General features: G+C 40.1%; 1 protein-coding gene across 9 annotated transcripts in view; it reads right to left on the bottom strand.

Moving 5' to 3' along the window:
* The window catches only part of LOC135496922 (G-protein coupled receptor dmsr-1-like), a 123,775-nt gene that overhangs the window by 12,534 nt on the left and 85,231 nt on the right, over positions 1 to 26,010 (bottom strand). For 3 of the 9 annotated variants that reach the window (XM_064786511.1, XM_064786509.1, XM_064786513.1), the window contains 2 exons: positions 12,250 to 12,298; positions 721 to 782 (listed from right to left, as the gene is read on the bottom strand). The exons of 1 other annotated variant lie outside the window; for it this stretch is intronic. The gene's annotated coding sequence lies outside the window, so the exon portion shown is untranslated. Of the gene's footprint in view, positions 1 to 720; positions 783 to 997; positions 1,271 to 12,249; positions 12,549 to 26,010 lie in introns of those variants that run through there. 5 more of the 9 variants (XM_064786516.1, XM_064786517.1, XM_064786510.1 and 2 more) reach the window with 4 other exon arrangements.

Genomic DNA, 26,010 nt, shown 5'->3' with positions numbered 1-26,010 from the left:
TTTGCCAACTGGACTTCAACCCCCCCCCCCCTTGATGGAGCGAACCCGAATGACATATAGTAACTGCACAATTTGATAGGACGAGAGGTAAGTTACTCAGACAAAATAGAATCAAATGACATAAAACTGCATATAGCTTTTTTCATCGTCACTGGCGGCATCAGGCGTCGCCCCAAGATCAGGCGTCGATGTATAATCGAAATATTCAGCTTGACACGAGTTATCATCTCATACTAAAAGTATATCTCTGAAATCGGAGCTTCAAGGCAGTTGATATATGGAGCTCTTGTCATATGGCAACATATGCTATTTATTGAATGGATGGGCCGATATGATTATCAGGGAAAGATATCTACTATTCATTTATATGATACCAAACAGCATGTGTCTCATTGAAAGTAATAGGAGTGTCTTGTACGTGCAATCGATCCTTTAGGCTATATTAGATGAAAAATATCGATAATGAAGGTAGGTGACCAGGACAGAATACGAATGATGTATGAATCCTGGTGCGTTTTAAAATTTTTGTTCGCGATCCTTTCGTGAAAAATACAGAATCTTGGCTATTTGCGAAATCTGCGCAAATAAAACGCCGCGAAGATTTAGCGGGTTGTAGTATACCAGGCCACCAAATGACTGTCCAAAAAATACAGCGTGCATCAAATCTGAGCAGAGAATTGACTTCGCCACCGCCAAGCATCTCAACAGAGAAATACTTACCCAATACAAGAAGATGAAGTATGCGAGCTGCACGTAGTCCAGCCCTTTCTCAATCAATTAATCTAAAATTATAAAAATGAGTGCACTAATTAGAACACAGTGAGAAAGGAAGGTTTTATTTGGGTAGCAGCCGATGCACGATATAGATTTTCTGAAGAAAAAGCTGCAACAGCATATTAAGCTATATGCTGTGATATTATGAGGACTAGAAAAACCCTCCAAAACATCATCGGATCTACGACGCACACAACCAAAACCTCGAATGCACTATATTTACCATACTTTATGCCTGAAGTTGTTTTTATGTTATTCCAGAAGAATTATATAGAATTGCTGCATACGACAATATCATAAACCTCTCGCGGCTAGTTCATTGACGAAGTATGCGATTCACCACGACGGGAAGTCCATATAATCAAAGAAGAAATAATAATCCTGTGCGTTGAAAAAAGTTATTGACTATGTATTCGTATGTTAAATGACGAACGGCAGACTTTGCAGAGATTTCATCAGGTTTATGAGAAGGATTGTCAGTGATATAAAGACGATTAATGGCATATGTTTGAATAGATCTTGCGTTAGAGAAGGAACCCTGGAGTATCACGACATTGTCGTAAGTAATGATGGTTTATCGCCCATAGAATTCTAACTGTAATGTAAATGCATCATAAAGAATCGCCGATTGTAGTCTTAATGGTTTTATGCGCGCAGCTTCATCAAATTGAATATGCCAGATGGGCGATGAATTTGAGGGATGGAAGGAACCCATTAGAAATCCTATATAGCGCTTTTCATATAGTTCTAGGCCAAAGTTACATGTATAGCTAGTTGAACTCAGGAATGTGACCAGATCACATTAACCAAATGATAGTGGTGTTGCACAACATTCGATAATCCGAGGCGTAACTGAATGTTCTTTCTCGGTGTCAACAAAAAACCGCATGCCCAAGGCTAAGTATTTTATCGAGACTTTCGACCTATTATGATAACATCCGTTGTTGTCCCGTCACAACAGCACTTTTGGTTCTTTGAGAGACGATAATGTCTTTGTCAGCAAACAAATTAAGGGTTGTTTTATTAGCCCATCTAGTTCTTATGGTCGTACTGGGTGTTAACGAAGAGCTAAATACGAAAAGTAGTAATGGCTCCGATAAATTTCCATTTCACTGAAGGCTTTACTGACTCGAAGGCGTGAGGTTCCGATTTTAGTAGAGAATTTACATGTTCATAATAAAACAGAGTTTTACGTGCGAAACGAATTTCCGCAGCGCCACATCTATCAATGTGCATCAAACCGCACTCAGTTTGCTTCAGAAAGACAACATCACGTCATTTTGCCCTTTACCACGCAGTTAAAGCTCAACTGTCTCCATAAAAGACGCCACTCTTAGGTTTAAAAGACACAGTGGTCGACCGAAATGTTTTAAACGCCCTCGAATATGATAGACTACCAGTCTCAGGAGTGGCACTACTGCATTCACTAACTCTGACACCGGAAACGAAGCATCGATATGAGAATCATTTCACACATGTTCAGCAAAATGACCCGTGCACGCTCACGCGACAAATAGTTGAGACCAAAGACCTCCCCGCACGGAAACTAAAGCTTTGCAGCTCAAGTACTAGTACACTGTAGATATGGCTAAAATCTCAATCCCTCAAATATGATAGACTACCAGTCTCAGGAGTGGCACTACTGCATTTACTAACTCTGGCACCGGAAACGAAGCATCGATATGAGCATCAGTTCACACATGTTCAGCAAAATGACCCGCCGTGCACGCTCACGCGACAAATAGTTGTGACCAAAGACCTCCCCGCACGGAAACTAAAGCTTTGCAGCTCAAGTACTAGTACACTGTAGATATGGCTAAAATCTCAATCCCTCAAATATGATAGACTACCAGTCTCAGGAGTGGCACTACTGCATTTACTAACTCTGGCACCGGAAACGAAGCATCGATATGAGCATCAGTTCACACATGTTCAGCAAAATGACCCGTGCACGCTCACGCGACAAATAGTTGAGACCAAAGACCTCCCCGTACGGAAACTAAAGCTTTGCAGCTCAGGAAGGTACTAGTACACTGTAGATATGGCTACGAAGGAATAACTATCGATTCGATTTCAAGCGAAACAGCGACAGTGTCCAAGGTTAATCAAGTGCTGGGGAAAATATCAATGGCTTAGTCAGCGACACTTTATATCCAGGTGGTTTAGTCCATCCTGGCAATTACGATGGGGGAACCTCCAGCAAAGCAACGATAAACGGCCTAACTAGTCATTATCGCTTTTTCTTTTCTTATCCCGGGATCAAGTGCGGACCGCAATTGTCAATGTGATGAAGTCACAGTCAACAACATTCACTTCGGTGGTTAGCTCATCCTAGCAGTTGGTGTAATAGACGCAAAACGATACATAGCTCTTATCAACAGATGAAAAAAATGTGAATGGCCCTGTACCGTAATTTACACACTTTTTCCCCATCAGGGAAATCACCTTTCTCGACATGGAGCTTTCCTCTAGTTATCTTTTAAACATTACTCGCGAAAGGCACTCAGTAAGAAGACGAAGGACCGAAAATACAGGATTTATAACCGGCTGCAGCTTTCTTTCAGCTAACCCAACTTGCGAAAGGATATTCTAGCTAGAAGGAGGATAAGAGGATTATGGCCTTTATACGAAACTATATTGATAGGTTTATACCCGTTCGTGCCGCAAGCGATGAAACCGTAGGATGTTTCACCATCATGACAATAACACAGCTCCCCCATTAATTAAAGCCGCAGAGAGCTGCGACGAATTACTGACAGGGATGTGTTATCGACGAAATCATGTTGCTTCGCACCAGTTTTCAACTATTATCTCAGATATTGCAGTATCCCATGCTTTTTGTACGCGATATCTATACACTCCATCTATATAAGAAGCCATTCATTTTGTTAGTGACTGGGAAGATGCTATATGATTATGACCTCGTTAACGCGAAAAGAATTACTCGGTTCGAACTAATCGTGCTATTCATAGGCCGACGGAACTTGCCGTATCGCGTGCGCTTCATCTCGTCTGTGAGTAAAAAACAACATAACCGCTGTTTTTTTTTATATTGCATGTTGTTCGAAATCACATGCTCAACATTTATCATGCAGCTTTTTTATTGCGCAATGGCACTATATATCGTACTTTCAATAATACATCGACGCTAAGTTTCTGAGACAATGTTGACAGACTAAAGAGTATTCGCCGCAAGCTGATACAGAATGAGCACCGCGAAAAAAAATCAGCAATATCATGATACTGCTTTTAAAATATGATAAACTTAACCTCTCGTCTGTACGGAATGCAAATCATTGTGATTGACAGCTATGTGAACTGCGACTTTCACAAATTATTGACTATGTTTAATCGCAATCACATTAATGATTGAACATCATTTATTAATTTGATACGTGCTTTCGACAACATTTCTCATTACTCCGAGCTTACTCTGATCTGGAACGGAATCAAGGTCATTGCCAACATTGCCTCCAGGGTGGCAGCACGTATTTGCGGCTTTGTATGTCTCGTCCGTGACGGTTGCTACACGACATTAACGCCTTTTGTTAGAAATGATGGATATTAATGACGTTTTCCGCACAGAAAGTATCAAACTTGTCACAGACATTTTAGGTGTCAACGAATTTAAGTGATCGTATTTCGGACATCATTTTGTAACTTCGTCCGAAGGCTGACCTTGGATGAATTAAGTAATTAAACACTATTCATTCTCTCCCAGGGCAACAGAGCCATAAAATCAATAATATTATGTGCTTTCAGCAGATCATGACTGATACAGCAGGCTTATAACGGATTTTACATAATGTACCGTAGGGATTTCCCTTCATGACACACAAAAATAATGTTGGTCAATTCTTGCAATCTGGGAATAGGACCATTTTTAAGACTCCAGTCGCGTGAGAAAGGTAGCTGAACCCAGACCCGCCATCCATTCCCTCGTTGAGCACCATAGGAAAGATTGGCGTGATTGTGGTACTACGTATTAACAAGTTTCCTGCGTGTCTCATAGCGGTGCCATCAGGCAGCTGTCTTTAATAATGACGTGTCGACTCCACGTGCAATTTCAATTAATGCTTTGGCATCCAAAAAAAAGTTGGCAATTATCACTGATGGCTATATTTTCCTTCAGATGGTAAATTACTGTTATAGCGCTGCTTTCATTCAACATAGGCAATTATGACACCAAATTCTTCCATTTCTAAACTCTTCATCAGAAACTGCGGCTGATATAATTGCAACGTAAATCTCCCTTTACGACTAGTGTCCTTGGAGAATATTCGGATGTAAAATTACAAAGACGGTTTGTCTATAGATAGTGCTGAATAGCTGTTTAAAGGACAATAAGCGTCAGAGAGAATGGCGAGGAAACTAATTTAATTTACGCTCATCGTATTTCACTTTCTTCTTATTTTGCCAATATCTCGTACAATTTTAATTGGAAGGCACTTTCTAATTAATGGGCAGCAGATGGAAAATCCGAAGCTCGTCCAATTTTGTTGGTGTCGATCGCGTAAATCAAATTAGCCAATGCAGTTACGCAATTTAAGCTGGTTTCGAGATTAGTAAAGATGGCAGACTAAAGTCAGCAGATCAGTCGCCATTTTGAACTTCGCCCGAAAAAAACCGCAGTTTATTTGCGAAAATAAGACGTTGCGAAGTTGCATTAAAATGTGGTACATGTATAGCAACGACACCTGGGTAAGTACGACAAAGCCTAGATACGTCCGGCGAGGTCTGACAAAATGTAAATTTGTGGCCGCCTGTCAACAGTTCTGACAAAGGTAGGCACACAGCAGATTTGAGTTATCAATATGGGCTATAATTCACAAAATTACATTAAAATGATACGACGTGCAGTCGGTTGAGAAGCGATTCAGATATTCAGATATCAGATATCTTTTTCATCCTGCAATAATTCAAGTTTGTATTTGGAGAAAAACACCTCGACAGATTAGTTACTCAATGAGAAAGCCATTAAGGGCATCACATTATCTGACATTGTACTTATCTTACCTAGCCAGTAGACAGCTTAAGAACAACTTAAATGAAAAACAAATGACGAAAAGGTGTTTTTTCCGCAGTCATTTTTCTCTCAATGCCACAAGCGGCTCGAAAAGGGAAAGTTACCGCAAAGCGATTGATTGCACGCATGCAAACAACTCATCAAAAACACCGTCAGATGAAACAAAGCTTATCTGTTTAGCCTTCGGGCTAACTTTGATATCAACTTCAACTGGAAACGCATTTATGAATTAGATATCAAACGTAACAATTAATGAAGGAATTACAGAGAATGGGGGACATATATCAAATTAAATTAGCATTGTATCGTGAGTTCAACCGATCAGCGATAAAAAAAGTTTCACGAGAGAAACGCGACTCAACTAACAGACAAATAAAATAATTTAAAATACTATTACCATAAAAATAGCGTGATTCAAGAAGACCACGGGAACAATATATGCATTACATTTCTTGTATTTGTCTCGACCTTCGAAACACTGGAAACATTAGTGATCTCTCACCAATCATCGTGTGGGCTAAGTAGTAAAATGTACGGTTGGTGCATCGCCGAGTCCAGGCGTTCTACTTATTTGGTAGTGTACATGGGTCGGAAGATAAGGCGAGGTTCATGACAGAAGCGACTGTCACCACCTGCATCTGTGCCTAAATCACCACAGACGTAGGCGTCACAATCATAACACTTGCGTGATGTTGGCAACCTCAATATTAAATAGATACCATTTTGCGGACCACAACCATTATCTCCAGCAATTATTTCGGAGTGTATTGAACGGTGAACACGGCGCGTACTTCAAACATGCGATATCGGTGTTCGATGAATTAAGCTAGAAATTCATATAACTCCCTGCCAACAAAGTCCTTTGTTTTACAGACACACACAATAAAGTTGGGATTGTGAAAGTAATTGGTTTAAAAGTGACAAGAATACTTATGAATTCCGAAATGAATATTGAAACGGATTTAGAATGATGTTTATGACTTAAGGCGATGACGAGTGGGGCCTCTACGAATGTATTCTTTGAAAGATAATTTTTAAAACCAATTATGACTTTTAGAAAACGTTTTAAATATTTTTTTCCTAATTTCCGAAAAAACCAATACCATATATGCACGATATTGTTTTATTGGCTGGTTTATCCTTTTATTTTGTTTTACAAACAAAAATATACAAGGGCTTCTCAGTTATGTTTGGTACCTAATTTTTAAACGATTTTCCCCAATAAATACAACAAATAAATAATACTTTCCAGATAAATGGAATTGGCTTATTTTCGCAGGTATATCGACCGAGAGTGTTCTGCAGACTTTTTTCTCAGTAAATTCCCGATAAGTAGATTGCAGGAATCTATTTTCTGCCTTATTTCACTTGAACGAAATATTGTTTTTATTCAGAGGAACTCAAATTCATCTTGATGGATTGCGAGAAAGTTTAGCCAACTAACTAGTTTCAGACTGCTATACCACTGTATCGGGTCAGTTGTTTCTTGAATGGCATGTTAGAAAATTCGGACTATTTCTTATGGTTAGACGACTTTTGCTATTTACGATGACAGAAGAGATCGACGTGATATTGACGCAAAAAAGTGCGTTATAATAATTGTCATTAGTTCTACAAATATTGTAATTCCACATTTCCGTCTTGCCCGTCTCAGACGATATCTTTCGTTCACTGTCTTCAAAACAGAGCGCAGTCTTGTGCACAGCTTATTCTTCGTGTCCACATGGGGACTGTGAAATGTATAATGTCATCACTCAGTATTCACCTCAGGTGGCTGCACTAAAATATTTTGCGAAAGCTGTAGATGGTTGTTTCGTAGGGGCCCAAATGGTGTTTGTATACTCCTGTGCTGCTCGTGCCAGGATGGTTTTTTCTCAATTTGTCCTTTGTCTATCAACACTTCCCTGCCCGGAACGCAGCAGTGTTTTCAAAAGCTCAAATGTTCCCAGTAAGGCGTTGGAAGCCAGTTGGCAAGTTATGTTGATGATAAGGTGTAGAACTTGGCTGTACCATTACTTAGCCACAAGCCAATTACCCCAAAACTATTTGCTAACCCGCAGTAGGCAATAAAAAATAGGCGTAAAAAACACTGCGAGGAGTCACGGCATGCATCGATCATTATAATGGCATCGTAAGCGGTTCGACGACCTATGTGGTCGTCGGTTGACGAAGAAAATTGGGTGCGTATCTAGCTCCCGGGTTCTACGTTCTGTAGCAACCAGAGTCTTTTAGTAAAGACTCTGGCCTTCCTCAATATATGACGAATCGGTGTATTATGTGGTAACCTGCGGCTATAACACCAGACCAGGCAAGCATATAATGCCGATCATAATGTGTCTCCGATCAGCAACTCAATAATCACACCTCATCAACCAGCCAACGACGAAATGTGGTCATTAGGTCAGTATATAATAGCTCGACACCTTCTCGATCTAATGATGGCGATCGAGCCCAAGGCATGTTTTACGGCATTAGCCTAACGAATACCGGTTTGGTCAAATAACCCCTGGCAAATAACTGGAGATTTATTCCTGCACAACTCGATGACATTATTCTCATTCACGAATTCTGATATTTCTGATATTCTGACATTTGACACGATAAGCCAGTGAGAGGTTAACTTTGGCTTTTACCAGATTCGCCAAGTCTTTCAATATGTCCTATCCGATTGGCGACCTCATATAAACCAGGCAGCGACAGAAATGCGGTCATTAGCTAGATCAGTATCATAGTATCCGATCAACGACAAAATTATGTTATTCGTACGCGATTTCGCTCATGCATGACTAATCGCAGTGAATACTTTTGCAGTTGTTCAGGCAGGCAGCAGGGGTAACAGCGTATTATGAAATCACCCGCCACCCCTTTAATCTACCAGATTAACTGCGAATACGACAACCCAAGTTAGTTATGCATGAGCAATATCGTGTACGAATACAATACTTTAGTCTTTAATCGGACACCGTGAGTAGATTAAGCTAAGCCTGCTGTACTGATTTGGTGATCGCTGTAGCCTGTAATACGACATTAGCCTAAACAAAACACGTTTTGGTCAAGTGAGCCCGGACCAATCAAGCCAGATTTATTGCCTATCGGCAGCACTATTGTCACTATTACCATTATATATAATTAACAACCGTAACCTGCTACTTTTACATGAAATCAATCAGTCAGCCAATGAAAGCTCTTAGACGTGTTATAGATGGCAAGAAATTAGCCAGGAGAGGCCATTGGATGCTCTTGATAATAAATCAAGGAGAACCACTAACTGATACGGATGCGATTTTAGGATCCCGGTGAAAGAAAATATTTCCCTCATTATTTCTCACTTGGCCGGGTTTCTTTTGTTATACACGACGCCATTAATACAACAAGAAGTTATACACCGTGGAATTATTGCTAGTGCATGTACATGTACATAGCTGTATTCATGTTTGTAGATGATATAACAGCAAGAGACAAATAATGAAATAGTATAGCGATGCTTTAACAATGGTAGCGTGACTGAACGAATAAAGACATACATAATGGCAAACAGCATATTAGTATAGCATTACTTTACAGTAACATGAGGCATTTTATAGAAGTGATTGGTACAAAGAGTTTTGAAAAAATAGAGATATCTAGAGACTACGTGTGTCGATAACGCTGGTGAATCTAGCGTAAGTGTGAATGTTGTACGTGTCGACACAGAAGCTAAATGCGAGTAAAGGCAACCACTGAAATGAACTTGAAAGTGATATAATTCTAATCATTACTGTTTTTTCTCAAGAAATACACATTTTTTGTGGCAGCCCAAAATGCAAAAGATTTCGATTCAGACGGAAAGCCGCAGCTCAGGTAAACAAAGGAATTTGCAAAAAGAGTTTACTGAAAAATATTGTCATGGGACTCTCGGTACACAACTTCATCACAACTTGCTGTATCAATACAGCTTACTCACGACTGTTTGTTATTGGTTGAAGCAAGAGAGATTTATCAATACAATTTCCTTGATTAAACCACTTGCTTCAAACAATAACAAACACACATCGAGTAGGTCAACAAGTTACCTACTAATAAAGCGTGCCGCCAGAAGCTTATTCTAAATGGCTTCTTTCGTTGTTACGGTCGTGGGGTTGGGCGTAAACGCCTTTTTGGGGAGGGAAACAACATCGGCCACAACTTGCATGAAAATCACCTTTTTGTAACCATTAGCGATCGCCTCAACCTCTAGCCACAGAACTGTTTCGTCATTTTTTCGATCAGCGGACGGTACACAGTCACAACGGAGACCTAACTGATATAAATGTAGATTTTAAAAATCATATCAAAGCGGCGCAGTGCTAAGTAAACACAATTACCGATGACATTGTCACCAGAAGCTCTTCGGCTAATGACCACTTCAAAGCTAGAATGATCGATGATCGCTGGTTCCCTGTTGATGTTGGTTGCTAATTTCATTTTGCGTGAGACAAATTCAGAGAAAAAAGAAAACAGCACATGCGGTATGATGGTGTCCCTTGGGTTGGAAACCGGTGTTACGATGCACGACACCGATTATCATGCTGAGATGAATCACCTGTACCGACAACCATCCGGATATACACCAATAGCGACTGAGACTCTCGCATATGGATCATGCCGTCATAATGAGTTTTCTCACCAATGGCAAAATACCTTTTCAAAGAAAATTCCTTCAAACAAAGTACATGTACATGTATTAGTTTTGTTGTTTCTCATTTTGCATGTATCTACGAGAGCAACAACAAGACATGTCTGAAGCAAACATGTCTGAAGCAATAACTTCGAGTATGTGATTACAAATGACGAATCATGTCATGCAAGTCCCGGCAAACTCCGAAAATACAGGAATAAAAGAAGAACAAGAGAGACGGCAGCAGTTCCCAGACGTTCTAATCGCATAATGGCTTTTGTTTTCCAGACTAGCAATAACGGAATTGAAACATCAAAGAGGTTAAAAATCGTCTTTAAAGAGTCAGTAGATTGGAAATGCACTTTTCATTAGCGTGGTAACATGCAGTGAGCATTTATAACGACCTAAAAACATTTTGGAAGTATTTCTGCTCGCATTTTAAACGCCACCGGATATGGAGGCCGCCCTTTCCTGAGACACAAGTTCGTCTAGCTTTATAAGAGTCATTGGATATTTTCGACATTGGTTCTTCTTTTGTGGCGGGGTGCATCATTACGAAATGCGCTGATGTATTTTGTAAATTCTATTAAGTAATCAGGATGCGGCAGTGCTGTCTGTGACTGTGTTTGTTTGATGGACTGCCCGACTAACTCTACCCAGGCTAGCCAATGAGGAGTGCTCTTCAGAAAGAAAAAAGTTAGTATCTTGCTTCATGTTGCCTTATTGTAAATTAAGGTCGTTATTTTAGATTGGCTCCCGTTTGTCACTCTAGTTATATTTAATTATAGTTATTAGTGATAATGGAACATATCCATCGCACAGAAGCAATACATTAAGTGAGTGCCGCGCTTTTTTCTTCTGGAGCCATCTGGAACTATTAACTGTTGCTTTAAACTATTACACCACTCCGGTGGAACAGTCATTTCGTCCAAAACCCCTAACTGCAAATGAATTAGGAGTCATCCTTTGTGAAGTTCGTTGAGACAACTAATTCCTCCAGCTTCGTATGAACTACATAAACCAAGAAAGAAAGCCACGACCCAGCTATGACCGAACCACGGTAAGTCAAGGTTTGCTTCGGCAACATTCCCCAGTCACCGTGACCGAAAAACAATGCGCGTGTTCGAGTCAAAGATCATGATGAGGCTAATTTGACTGACGTGGGCATCTAGCATTGCCCTCATCAATGTGAATGTTGTCCTACACAATTGATGGCGATGATAATGGTTGCTTTTCGCTATGCGTCACACAGACCGGAGACCGGAAAACCTCAGCAACAGTCAATCAGCTAACCGTTTTCCCGGGCATGACCTCTTGCGATTGACTCAACTTAGTCATTGGAAGTGTCCCCCTCGGAACAATTATTCATTCCGAAATCAGAGACCAGTAATGTACTGCTGCGGGTCTTGCATTTACCAGGCTCGATTTAAATAGCATGCAGCTAAAATCTAGTGCGCCGTTGCATAACACAGCGTGGAACATCCGCATTTTTTGTTGTTGACACAAATGCAATGAACCATCGGTACATTTACATGTATATGTACTAGGGGCAGAGAGTGCCCTGCCTATAAATGCCATAGATGTCAGCTATTAATGCGATAAAAGCTATAAAAGTCAAGAGATTTCAAAGACTACGTTGTTTAAAGCCGACAAATTATAAACACAACAAAAGAGGGATCAGCAATGCTTGCATATCAGCATGAACGAGTTACAGGGCAATAAAGGCAGATATATATGAATTTAAAATGTAGGTTATTGCGGATGAAGTATCAAAATGATGCAATACACATGGAGAGAGAATCCCTAAACCTACCTAAGGACACGTATTATCCGTTGATTATATTGTCACAGTAATCCAAGAACTGAAAGACATAAAAATAGAGCATGTTTTCAGAACACAAAAAAGATTTAACATAAACGTAAAGCGATAATACGGGGACAATGTCACAACCACGTCCTCGTGAGACAAGGTAATCCGTCAAGCATTGATGTAAACAGCATCCTCTTATAGCTGCTGGTATCTCGGTGTGCCAATACGAGACCAGCGGACTGTGATAACTCTTTACGTACCACAGGTACTAAGTGATCATATGGGGACAATATCACAATCGCGTCCTCAGGAGACACGCTATCGGTTAATTGCGTGAATGACTGCCAATATGTTGACATTGCCAGCAGCTCGACGTCACGCTTATCGAGACTGGCGAACAGTTATAATGCTATACGTGCTAAGCGATCCCCAGGAACACTGTCAAGTGAGTGCATGAGCGACTAATTCCAACATATCATCAGAAAGCAGTTTGTTGACGGCAATGATTCGTAGCATAACCAACTGAGGATAATATAGATTAAACAAGGAGTATCCATTCAAAATCCCTACATCAGAGGAGGCATGACCTATAGGGGATTCATGGTGGCCTCTCGGTGACTAGTATGGACAGGCCAGGAAACTCGCATCCATTGTAAAGACGTGAATAGTTCAGATGAGATGAGTACAGACACATTGTTAGCTTCGTGAAACTTAATCGGGCCGGCGTAGCTTATGTCATCAATTTACATGCTCGTTTGACGTTATCGTTGAGAAAATAACATTAGCAGACGAGTGTATATTCTCTTCTTTATCATGCTGTTGATTCAGACCGATCGATCAATTACGATCTCTATCAAACGTGTCGAAAGTGTCCAACCTGTTACAATAGGAATTCTAAAGATAATCAATTTTCTGTGACATGCATGTCCACCAACTCCAGACAATCGGTTCCGCGGTAAGGATGCGAAACGGATTGCTCTGTCATCTATTTCATCACGTTTTGAATCTCTTGAAATTCAAAACCGCCTGTAATCAGTGTCTGCTAAGTCGAATCGGAAGCACGTGACAGTCAATACTAATACAAATGTGATTGACAGCCAATGAAAATGGAATTTGTTTCTCTCCAATTACATGCTTCTCGTTATCCCAGTGTCGCTGTCATGAAAAATTAAAGCCGTGACACTTTCCATGTGAAATTTGAATGGTTTGAAAAAGCTTAACGGAAGATTATGTCATTAGTGGTGAATGAATGACAAATATTAAATGAAATACAAAGTCATATCATTCTTCCTGTTTGCACCACGTCTCATCTGATATTCAAGCGATGCAATTGTTTACGTTATCTATTTTCTATTAAAGGGGATTTCATACGACCAGCGTTTTCGCCCACTTTTTACATGCTCATCGCCGCCCGAGAAAATGTGCTTTCCCATTTCTTGTTAAAAAAGTAAGCTTGTTAGCTTGATCAGTTGGCTAGATTCGGCCTGATGAAAATGTGGACAACAGGACACACAGCAGGGTTCCATACAGAAACACGTGTATGTATTAATGATGCAAAGTTTTGACGATCTGTTACCCTTTGCAAGAAAAAGCTCTAAGTAGCCTTAGCTTGTTACCAAGTCTGACGTGCGTGTAACAACCATCCTAACATCATAGTGACAGTCATCAGCTGACTACGGTGGCTGGGAAGGGACATCATGCAATTTTATTTTTTCCAAATAATCTCGGAATTCCGACTTTTTATCTAATAATGCAATTTTATTTTTTCAAAATAATCTCGGAATTCCAAATTTTTATCTATGATGCAATTTTTTTTTCTTCAAAATAATCTCGGAATTCCGACTTTTAACGACGTTCTTCACGTCTTGTCAGTGGCTGTGCCGTCAATAATAAAATTGCATGATGAGACAAAAAGTCGGAATTCCGAGATTATTTTGAAAAAATAAAATTGCATTATGTCCTTTCCCAGCCACCGTAACTGACCAACTTTCCGTCAACAAACAGAAATTCTAGACTGTTGTCTGCGTGGAGATCCTGTCTGAAATACGGACTGCGAAAGCAACACCAGTCGGGCACTAACCCTGACTCTTATCCTAACTCAAACGTTATATCGATCAGACTTTGTCTGTAACCAAGGTCCAATACAATCCCTGTCATTTTCCATACATAGCAGTTAATATGACTTCCAGGTAAATGTCGATGAAGCTACTCATGATAAGAACTCACTGATACTACAAACCGCTTAACTTTCCCCTTTTTTTCGCGGGTTTATTGAATAACCTAGATTCACGAAAATCGTAAAAAGTCGTTAAAGTCGCAAAAGTCGTAAAAATGCTTTTGGGTTGAAAAAACGAAAGAGAAGTGGTTTTCCGTCAAAAAAGTTTAAATCGTGAAAGTTTTATTCTTTTGCGAAATTTTCGCGAAACGTGAACATTTTGTGGTTTGCAGTCGTAACCGCATTCCAAGAAACTAGACCAGCCTAAAAAACATGCTATAAAATATAGAAAGGCACGCGCACTATCATCCTAATTGTACAGCTGGGCATTCCCCTGGGTAATTTTGGATCTCCATTTGTAGCGACCTCGTAAGTCTAAGAACGTTGAATTCGTAAAAAGGCTAATCACGCAAGGAAAAATATTTGCCGGACAGTGTAGGAAGAAAAAAAGTCATCTTAGGCAAGTAATCAACCAGATAATTAGGTGAGATGCTTGGAAAGGTTTGATTAGTTTTTTCTATTCGAAACCACAAACACCGTTAAACAAAACGACATCGAATGCTGATATTTATTGATAGTAACATGAACGATTCCTGGTCAGATGAAGAGGTCTGGCCCATTGGCCAAAAAAATATTGCAAGTAATGGAATTAGCTTGTCAGTGTGGAGCTGTTTGGAATAATAACGCAGTGAGTATCCTTAATGGTATATATGAAAATGGTCAGAGTACGTGCAACGAATACAACACGTGTGTTTCGCAAGAAGTGCGAAGTATGTTACTGTATACTAATACAGACAATTATTTTTGAGAAAGTCCTCGATTCCTCCTTATACGGCGAAGTACGAAGTGCAAAGTGTTTCGTACGGATTGCATTATCTGCCTATTAGCTGCCACACGCGTTCATGGGCATCGCAATTCCTAACTATTTACAACAACAAAACACTGTTTTATGATTTTTACAGGAACAACGCTTTATTGCATCAAAAACGAAACATTATACCTTGATGAACACAGCAAAGTGATTGTCAAATATCGGTTTTTACTCCTAGCAGAATCGGTCGGAGTGCTGATCAAATAATTCGAATTGATGTGTTATCAGCACAGCTATTGACTATCCAATTTGGACCTTTTTGCTTGCAAATGATATTTCCGCAATATCAGCAACAAGCTGGTGGCATTACTTAGAATAAAGGGGTTAGTCAACAATAGTTAACACAATCAAAAGGTCATCGGGCCACGAGAATTAGTTTTCATCATCTGTATAGTCATTAGCGAGAGAATCTGTGTTGAAACTATAGGCTACATTAACGACTATTGTAGACGCTGGTTATTAACCACGATTATAGCTCCTGTAGCCTTGATCATTGCAAAAAAACTTTATTCAGCCTACTGTTCAACTTTCATTGAACCCTACATATCCCCCGAGGTTAGGTTTTCATAACCACCGCAGCTATACGGTCACCGAGGTAGTTTTCGGTTACATTTAGCATTGGGTTAAAATAACAATAGTATGATGTCATGCATTACAAATTTCTCATCCTTTGCCGTGGGAATTTTTTATTTGATTAATATGTTCTATTGACCTCACGATGACCAGACCTGGAAGGGGGGGGGGGGGTTACATTGCATGGCGAAACAGAAAGACTGCGGGTACCAATAGTTACCTGAAGGAGCCAAGTTGACTCGTAAAGTACACTTAAGGCAAAGAGCAACAGACGCGTAAACAAGGCACTTTGCATGTTTTAAGAGCAGAACTTTAGCAATAGTTGTCATCCCAAGGAGTATTTTTAGTATCCAGGAGTAGCTTACCAGGAAGTGAGATAGCCAATTTTGTCAGTTATGACAGTTTCTTCAAAGAGCATTGTCATACATATAATAGTCATTATTTCACCAAAGAAGAAGCAGCCCCACGCAATATCCAGGGTAGACTCACTAAACCAGAATCCGTACGTCATATTAGAGATGCTAACTACATGTACCATAGTTTGTTCGTTTTCAGACTTGCTGGAACTGTGACTGCACATTTCATCCTAAGTGCAGAATCCGAACATACTATTTTTCACTTTAATACGTTGTAAGATCAAAACTGGAAATTCAGGCTAATTCTCATGTTCCACAACATCTCTGAGTATAAACCGACAAATTTTCGCTTTCTTTTTTTAGCGATTTTGGGAACAACCTTTTCCAAACCAAAAGATGACGACAATATTTGTGAGATGACTTGGCACTCAGTGGCGTTGTAATTTGCCAAAAAATATCAAACGAACCAGAAAGCTTTGGATAGTAGTTTGGCATATGGACTTAGCAGTGGTCAAACAAATGACCAACACCTCAAAAGAAATAGCGAAGTCTTTCCAATTGTAGTTTACTCCAGAATGAGAAAGAATTAATGGAGAAGACTGAAAAGGCTAGGGAGAATAAGTCGGGACAGAACACCATTGTCTCGTCATTATCATTCAGAAAAATGATTACTAATGATACAGAAAAAAACCCTTGAACACACTGAAAAGAAAATACGCCCACACATTTAATGGAACGGAATATCTTACCCGTCATTACCACAACACAATTTGAGAGAGAATATAAAGCACTTGTACCTTAAAATGGCTGCTAATTGAATATGCCTGTCATATCCTCCCAAATAATTCCTTTATCACACAAATAAAAAACAGAATTAAAGTGAAAAGCCATTTGCTTCAAATTGAGCTCGAATAATGCATCGCTTTTTAACCACCCTATCGGATGATCTCTGCTTAATTTTGAAACTAATGGGAAAAAAATATTCACGTGATGAGAAGAGTTTGCTTTCATTTGATTGTGAATTACGATGTAATACCTTTTGATTAATTTCCGACATCGTTTTCGGATGAGATGTGCGTATAATCGAGGCTGTAAAGGACACGACACTATCATGGATATCCACATCGCTTTCTAAAGATTCGGCTAAAAAACGGAATACACGCAAGAAAAAAATGCTTTGTTTTTCGAGTAAGAATGTCTCCCACCAGAGATGGCCTTCAAATTATTGAAACAAGATACATACCGATAATGGTCTACTACAACTTACTTATTGGGTGATATGAATAAAGACTAGCAAATGCTTTTATTCCGGTTTTGTACAGGAAGGCCTAGTGTAAATGTACATGGAGTTTTAGATAAAAGCATTTGCTAGTCTTTATTCATATCACCCATTGACTTACTCATTTAAGCAGTTTTTGGCTTTCAATAGCAATTCAAGAATTGTGTTTGTGTCTCGATATCCAATGTGTGGCTGCGGGAAGATGGACCGTGAACAACTTCATGCAAGAAAGGAATCGTCGATCTTGGACGCCGGCAAAATCAAATTCTAATTCCATATACGTGTAATTGTACACAATCAGATAAACGCAACGGGTGAATCAATACGGAAGAAGACTTACGGACAAGAGACGAGAGGCTGATTTCAGTTGATTGTGTTACACCAAGTAAACACGCTAACCGTAACTCTGCCTTCTCTGATGATTGATATTTCGTGATGCCTCCCGAGTAGGCGGGAAACGTGAAAGACTTAACAGTAAATGGAAGTGCCACGTTGTTCTGTACACACTTTCTGTTGACTTGGCGCAAATACGCTACGAGTTGTGACAACATATCGAAGACTCTGGTCAAACACGTTTAATTACTTTAAACTGATTCGCATTTGCTTGTAAGGGAAAGAGTACATCTTTGCGGCTTAGTCGGTAAACGTGGACGTAAACAGCAGAGGGACCACTTGAAACGATCGTCAAGGTGAGGATTGCTCGGATGTAAACAACGGATGTCTAACTCAGTTCAAATTCATTGAAGATGTTAGCTCCGAGCTAACACGCTTCCTAGCATCCAGACCCACAGACATTCGTTATACGTCGTAAATTTGTTCAACCGCACAGTCAAGATTGAGGGGTAGCTTTCTCAAAACCTTGCTAGTCAATAAGTGCTCACATGAATACACCCTGTTCTTTCTTTCCGATAATCTACAATGTGTTTCTTGTGTGTCTACATGCAAACAAGACCGATCATCGAGTATTTTATCCAAGGGGCTACACCAAAATTCTTGCAAATTCAAGAATAATGAAATAAACGTGAATTCATTCCTTTGTCACTTTAGCCAGACTCTAGATTTCCTTAAGTTACCGAGTGTTATTTAAACAACGCTAATTTTCTTTCATTGAGAATTATTTCAATTTATTATCCTTCTACTCATCTTCGACGTCTCCTTCGTAGTGTTCGACGACAGCGTTAAATCATTAAGTCTGTGGATGTGGCCTTCAGGGCGTCTTTCTCCAGTCGCCAGTGTTTCATAATCATTCGGCAAGGTCGTTCTTCGCTCGCTTCAAACAGAGAGCAGTCTTTGGTAGAGGATCGTGGTTCTTGTGAATAGCTGTAAAGAGTTTCCAATCACCGATTCTTCCTGAAGGTGGCTGCGTGGATTCAAAATGTCCTGCGCGAGAAGGCGTTTGATGGTGGCGCTTTCCCTTTGGCAGATTTTAGAGCAGCCTGAACATCATGGTCTATACCCCCTTTGAATGTAGCCGTGTATATAATCTTGATAAGATGCAAAAACCTTTGTGGTCCAGATGATTGTAAAATGGGATCCAGATGATGTTTTCATATCCCATAACCATGCATACAAGTAGCAGAAGACCTGTATAGCAGTGTCGGAGACCGATGGCGAGCTATTTCTGTAACCAACCATACTTAAACTACTCGGCCAACTTTTAAGTAACATGACCAGATCTCACTCATGTTCAGATATAAGTAGATATCCGTTTACTCTGCGGAACCATGTTAAGTGATGTCAGCCGATCTACTTAAAGGGAGTTTATCCCGGTCATCCATATATTTCACCAAAGTGCATTCTCGTGGGCTTTGGTAGTGAATAAAACAACTGCGTCATGTTCCTTCAGCAATTGGCCGAGAGGAAATTGATGACCAGTGTTTATATCGAGAGAGACATAGCAAATTACCCAAAAAACCTGATACTGCTGCTGCAGTCACGGTTGGTAACGGTCAGTTTGCCCTCAACACGCACATGTATACTGCACTAACCCGCGGCACCGTTTGCAAATGTGAAGAGCTGGATGTCGAAGTGTTTCTCATCGACAGGAATAGATAACCATGATAACTGATTACGCTGACAGGGAATTGTCAGCGTCCATGGCAGTGACCTACAAACATTTGACTTGTGGCAAGGCCGTGAATGGGATTGGGTCGAATTTCAAAAGGAATCCGCATCTACTGGTGTATATATTGTATGTTGAAAATACATTACACACTCAGACGTTTTGAAGTTATTTCTCCTCGGTGGTCGACCAAAACTGGTTTCTCATGACACGCCATCGAAAGGCCTGAGATCAGAAAAAATGAAAATTATATGGGTATAACTTGAGACGAGATGACGACACAAACGACACCAAAAAAAACAAAGACTGACATTTGTCCATTTTGAGGGGCGTACATTAAGCCCCGCATTTCTTCTTTTTGTCCGATTAACTGTCACCAAGGGCCTTGTTTCCATTGCGTTGAAAAGGATAACTAAAAACTGATAACTTACCCACCACGACTATTGTTTATTGCAATATCGAATTTAATAAAAAGTAATTTCATTTCATCCGAAAGTAAGAAGCAATCGATATTATATTGGACTGACTAAGGGAAACATCTATTGAAGCAACGCTAAATTTATTGGTTTTCAGAGTGAGACATTCATCGACTGTCCTTGGAAGAATTGCACACCTATAAATCGTCGTAGTCGGAAAGTTGCTATAGATTATATGTGCATGTCTGGTGTCTGTTCGGCTGGCTAAAGGTACAAGTACTCTCTATACACCAGCGGATAGTTAAAGGTAATTGGCAGTGTTGTAAAGATAATTGTACACTGTCACTTGGGTGTCTGAACAAATCATATGGTATTAGATTCTCCCTTTTAATTTACACTAATGTCTCTGGAGAAATGCGCTCTCTTAGAGTACCGGGCTAAGACAGTTTTAGTAACATGTAGTAATCGCATTATCATTTCTCGCGAAGGACGCCGAATACTTTGACATCATTTAACGCCATATAGTATTTTACCATCAATTTCTTTGCTTTAAGAGAGTCACAAGAAAAGCTTAACGGGAAAGCGTTATGTCGTGTTCTTCTTCTGGTGCAAGAAAGTCCATTTAGCCGCCTAACATGTCCAAATTGAGGGCTCCAGGGTATTAACAAGTGCAGTTGTGATAGATGAAACCCTTTCCTGTCATGTCAAGACTTTTTCTCCTCTGAATTCGTAGGGGATGAGACTAATAGAGATGAGGCGTATGAGATTGAATTGGATAGCAATAGCTTTGTTATAGAAGACCCGAAGATGCACGCCTGGCGCCATTAGCAGTACCAGTAGATGAGCTAGTGCTAGCTGAATGGACCCATCAATATTGCACACGAGGATTTTATTGGTAACTAATCAATTAATAAGTAATTATTTCATGAGGCTGATGTACACAATCAGAAAATTTTCGTTCATTAATACAATTAATAACGAATGCGTATTACTGCCTAATTAAATCGTCCCAAGGCTGACATCTATTTCCTAACAAACCGGATAGACTGAGCTAAGGTAATAATATTCGAAGATTTGTCAAGACGCGGGCGCTGTCTCGTCTATCCGATTATAGCTCAGCTGTACTTTTGGGCTGGACATAAGGCAGATTAGTCAGTAATCCCATCACTGCTCCTTAGGAACGAATTACAAGACGCTGAGCAAGATTTGGCTCATCTTTACTTGTCATCGATGCGATTATCGAGAAATATACGATGTGAGTAGACATGATTCGTGTCTCGCCATAACAGGCTGATGAAGTGGCCGCTCATTGTTACGACCGATAGTGACGTTGAGGGAGTAAATTTAGTCCCCCCGGAAGAATCAGTTCTCAGCACTTAATTGAATGTAGGATAAAGGTATTGTGGAATTACAATACCGGGACTGATACAGCTCAAGATAACCTGGTTTTTCTATTATGCGAATTTCCGTCGTAAAGTCGGATACAAATGGCTTAATATATCGATAGGTTCGGCGAACGATTCTCTGTGATCCTATTATATATTATAGTTTCCGTGAGATTTAGAGTTAAATTTATCCCAAACTCTTCTCCGTGACGTCTTATCAAGCGAATGCAAATAGGTGACTTCAGCTGCGATTAAAGCCCGGTCCAGTAACTATAGTTTGCGCTCACTCCTCTTCTATTGTAAGAGAATGACGCGAATTATTTATTCACGTGATTTACTTGACTTTATCCCTCTTACTCCAAGTGGCGCATCACAAATACGATTCCTCCACTTCCTCTAGCATGTCCTGTGCAATTCTCTCAACCTAGATCCAGTTCACAAGTCCCTTTCCTTACGTAGCAAAACAACGTTTTGCATGTATATATTGAGGCAAAATCGTAAAAAAGTCGTTCTGATGTCGATAACAGCCGTTTCACAGAAAAAAACTTGCGTGCCGGATATTTTCGCTTACTGACAAGTAAACATGGTTTAGTCCTATACTCCCGTGAACGGAACGTTATCGTTTATACGCAGCATCACTCAGGTGATTTGAGAAACGTATAATGGATAATCTAATAAAAAATAGTGGCCACCATGGATTATGTTACACAACACTTGATGCATAATGCATCTAATCTCGGATTTCTACTCCGATGCATTAGACACCAGCGATCGCATGATACATTACTGTGCGTAATGTATTTGGCGACAACTGCAGTAAACGTGTTTGATTGGTCGAACATTATCGTTACGCGAATTGAGAAATGGAGGATCTATTTAAGTTGTACAGGACCCTTGGGGCATGTTACACGACACTTGACATGCTTGAAGCACAATGCATGTATACTTGACTTTCTATATCGCTGTTCGGTGCATCAGGGCTTTTCAGTCAAGGAATCGGTCGACATAGATTTTAATGGTGAAAACTGCGTTTTAATTATAGCCCGCAAGACTTCTGCCTGAAGCAGTAACATGTTTGTTTGCTCTGCGGCCCGGTAATCAAGCAGCTCAGCTGTCGACGAGGGTTTGCTTCAGTCATTTCGAGGACTCTCACGAGACGTGTTGAAAATATGTTATTTACATTAATGAGGCGATAACCTCAATTACCGAGTAGAGTACGTTGATTGTCAGACGTCAGATTCTGGCCCCAGGCAATGAGTGATACATGTAGAAATAAACCTCAAGGCATATAAAATGACAAGTTGGAAAACAATATAAAAATGACCTGAAGTCATGATGGCCAACCAGGCGGTCGGCTGATCAAACAATGAAAGCGTTTATTTTTCTAAAACGTACGTTATATTTTGTTATCGTTAGACCTAACTAGCCTACACTGCGTAGCGGTTGTCTGCTTATAAACGCGATCATGAAGTTTTAAAAACATAGTTTGTCTCAAAACGTGCCATGTGGGCCAGACTACTTTGCTTCTTAACATCACCGCCTGCACAGTTCACAGAACCGTTTCATCTCTTGGCTAATCCTCAAATACTCGAACAGACACAGAGGAATAAGAAGATCAAATTGACACAGCTTCGATAAGTACGGAACAAGGCGATTAAATCGGCACACGCCATTTATACTGCAAAACAAGGCATTTTTACCGAAGTCGCCTCGATTTGCTCCCACTTGCGTGAGGAGACTTTGAAGCGAGTGTTGCTCAACGATTTAAGATGTATCCGGGCAATATGTCGCCGGATCAGTCATCTATGCAACACGATATATATTGGTTTTGATCCTTGCTCACATCTTATACACGAGACTCGGAGATCGCGAAATAAAATCCATTTAACAAATTCTGTCAGCAAGTAAATGCCTGTTATTAGTTTGGGATTGGACTTATCGGGGGAAAGATGCTTCGTCAATTGCTTCCCTGTTTTTCTTGATATGCTCTTGTCGTAAGGACAAAATTCCATCGGCTGGATCCATTCACGATTCGCCAGTGTTCAAGATTCGTCAACTCCTTCCCCTGATGAGACCAGGCAAGGTCATTCAATGTCGACAAGACTATTCCGAGAGATCACACGGTCGGACAGACAACGCACAGAACTGTATAATCAAGGGCCGGGTCTATGAGCGAAATTACAGCTTTTATCAAGGTCACTGACTTGCTGTAGAAGATCCGGTAGGTTATATAATTAACGACACGTAAAGGTCAGTTAGGCTTGAAAAATATGATAATTCGATAAAACGACTTGCCACAGAAGATCTGGTAGGTATAATCAACGAGACGTAAAGCTCAATTAGGTTTGAAAAACATGATAATTTGGAACTGCGACCATGATGTTGTTGACAGAGATTTTCAACTGTTTCCACATTTCCAAAAGTGTCACCATATCGTCCATCATGTCTCTGTAGTGCAAGCAATGTGCTAAGTGCGAGCCTTGTTATCAGAACTGATGATTATCTAGTCGCTAATTCTTTTATTGCAATTTATCTTCGCTTTGATGCTTTAAAACACCCGAAAGACCAAGAAAATAACTTGGGAAAATGTGCTGTACGAACAGGCTTCGCCGACCAACTGATTGAATACTATAGGTTGGCCAATAATGTTCACAAGCCCCATGAAAAATGTGTGCAAAAATTAAAAACCCCTCAATGATCATGCATGATGTGTAATGAAATTCGCCGAAAGACATTCAAGACGCTGCTATAGCCTTGATCTATTCTTGCTCAGGCTCCTTTGAAGAAAAAACAGCAAGAAATGTTTGACATCCTCTCTGATCCAAGGCACTCAAGGTCGCGCGCAGATGTTTCCCAGAGCGCTGAATTATTTTATGCTCTCCGGAATCTTTATCATAATGATGGTCATGGAAAATACAATCATGACATGATAAAGACTCGGACAAGGTTAAATCCGTTTCACCCAATTTGTTTGATGAAAGACAAATTTGATAGCATGTAGATTGCATGTAATCATGCAATACAGATCGTGACTTCACCAATCAAGTCAATTTTAGATCACTTCGGTTTCAACTTACTGCCTTCTAAGCCCGGGACCCTCGGGACCTCTCCTGAGGTCTATACAGCAAAAGAAAAAAAGGTACATTCGGAAAGTAAATGTAGATGACTTACGTGTTCATTTCATCTGTCATGTATGATTTGATAGGTTGGCCTTTAAAGCTCAAATGATATGCCTCACAACACAAGGAGGAAAGCATACTAGTTCATTCCAGTGTCTAACCGGTGTCTGCAACCTGCAAATAAAAGTACCTATCAGCTAATGGGAGGCCACTTGAGCTTATTGTCTCTTCCAACCGACTATTGTACTCTCACATGTGTTTTTCCTTTGTGTTTGGGTGACAATAGAACCTAAAATAAGGATTCATTACATAGCCTTTTGTGCAGAGCACGGCTATTTGCCAGTGAAACTACATGTATATTGTCCTTTGTGAGGTAAGCACCTTACGTATCTCCATAAGAGCATTATTTTTCACTCTGCCACCAAATATTGACAAACTGTTGTAAGAGCTAAACTCCTCTTTGAATTTGGCCAAGGGCCTCACTGCATGTATAAGCTTATAGCAGGTTTTAAAGGCATACGCCGTTCATTAAAAAACTTCAAAATGTGTTTGAATTTGAAAAATTCAAATTGCGTAAATACATACTATAAACATGAATTTCAGCATATTCGTTGTGTAGACAGATAGTTTCAGATAATTCGCATGCATTTTAATACTGCACTACGGCATTGTGTATACATTTATAACTGCACTTCTATTTTTTCTGGCCACCAGTAATTGTGAACGACGTCCTTTAAAAGTAGGACAAGTAGGAAACTAAAACACAGAAATTCACCTGTCTTTCGATGAACAGGTGACAACCTTATCCCCTATGTTCACCCTTAATCAATAGCATGTTCACCCTCCCCGAGGACATGACAAGCAATTAGGAGCTTGTCACTTATTTATCCGAGCGTCTTTGAGCATTGTTACTAAGGAGAACATTGGTTCTTAAGTGGTTGTATCTATCAGAGGAGGGCATGAACTCGTCGCAAGATGTGTCGAACGAAAAGTTTAGTCGATGTGTCGATAGAATTTCACTGCGTTACGTACCCTTGATTTTTCGAGAGCGTTTATAGATTTGGTCTGGGGGAATGTAGGGCGTTTTCATGACAAACCACAAGGAGGCACCAATCTTGAGAAACATATCTTTCAATAGCGCATCGATCACCCGCATGGGATGCATTTTGGCTATACCGCAATCAACTCACCGTCTAGCCGGGAAACGGAAAAAAGTCAGGCAGAAAACGAACAGCTCATTTTGTGATTGATGAGCTTGGACAGCGGTGCGTCAGACAATCATGTGGTTTGCTGGACATCGTCGAACCATAGGGTGGAAATACCAGACACTTATTGGTATTAGTCAAACAAAAGTTTCTTTGTTTGGGTTGATCGTCTACCTTTTGCTTTCCTCGTCTAAAAGTTGGAAAGTTTCTAGAATGCAGCCAGGCGCTTCGTGACGTCTCTTTCATTGTAATGAAGGGGAAAGGACCCAGGGTGGCTCTAGCA

This window comes from Lineus longissimus, chromosome 12 (genome assembly GCF_910592395.1).
Source record: "Lineus longissimus chromosome 12, tnLinLong1.2, whole genome shotgun sequence".
Lineage (NCBI taxonomy): Eukaryota > Metazoa > Nemertea > Pilidiophora > Heteronemertea > Lineidae > Lineus > Lineus longissimus.
The sequence above is the reverse complement of the archived record's forward strand: the minus strand, read 5'-3'. Positions and strand labels throughout refer to the sequence as shown.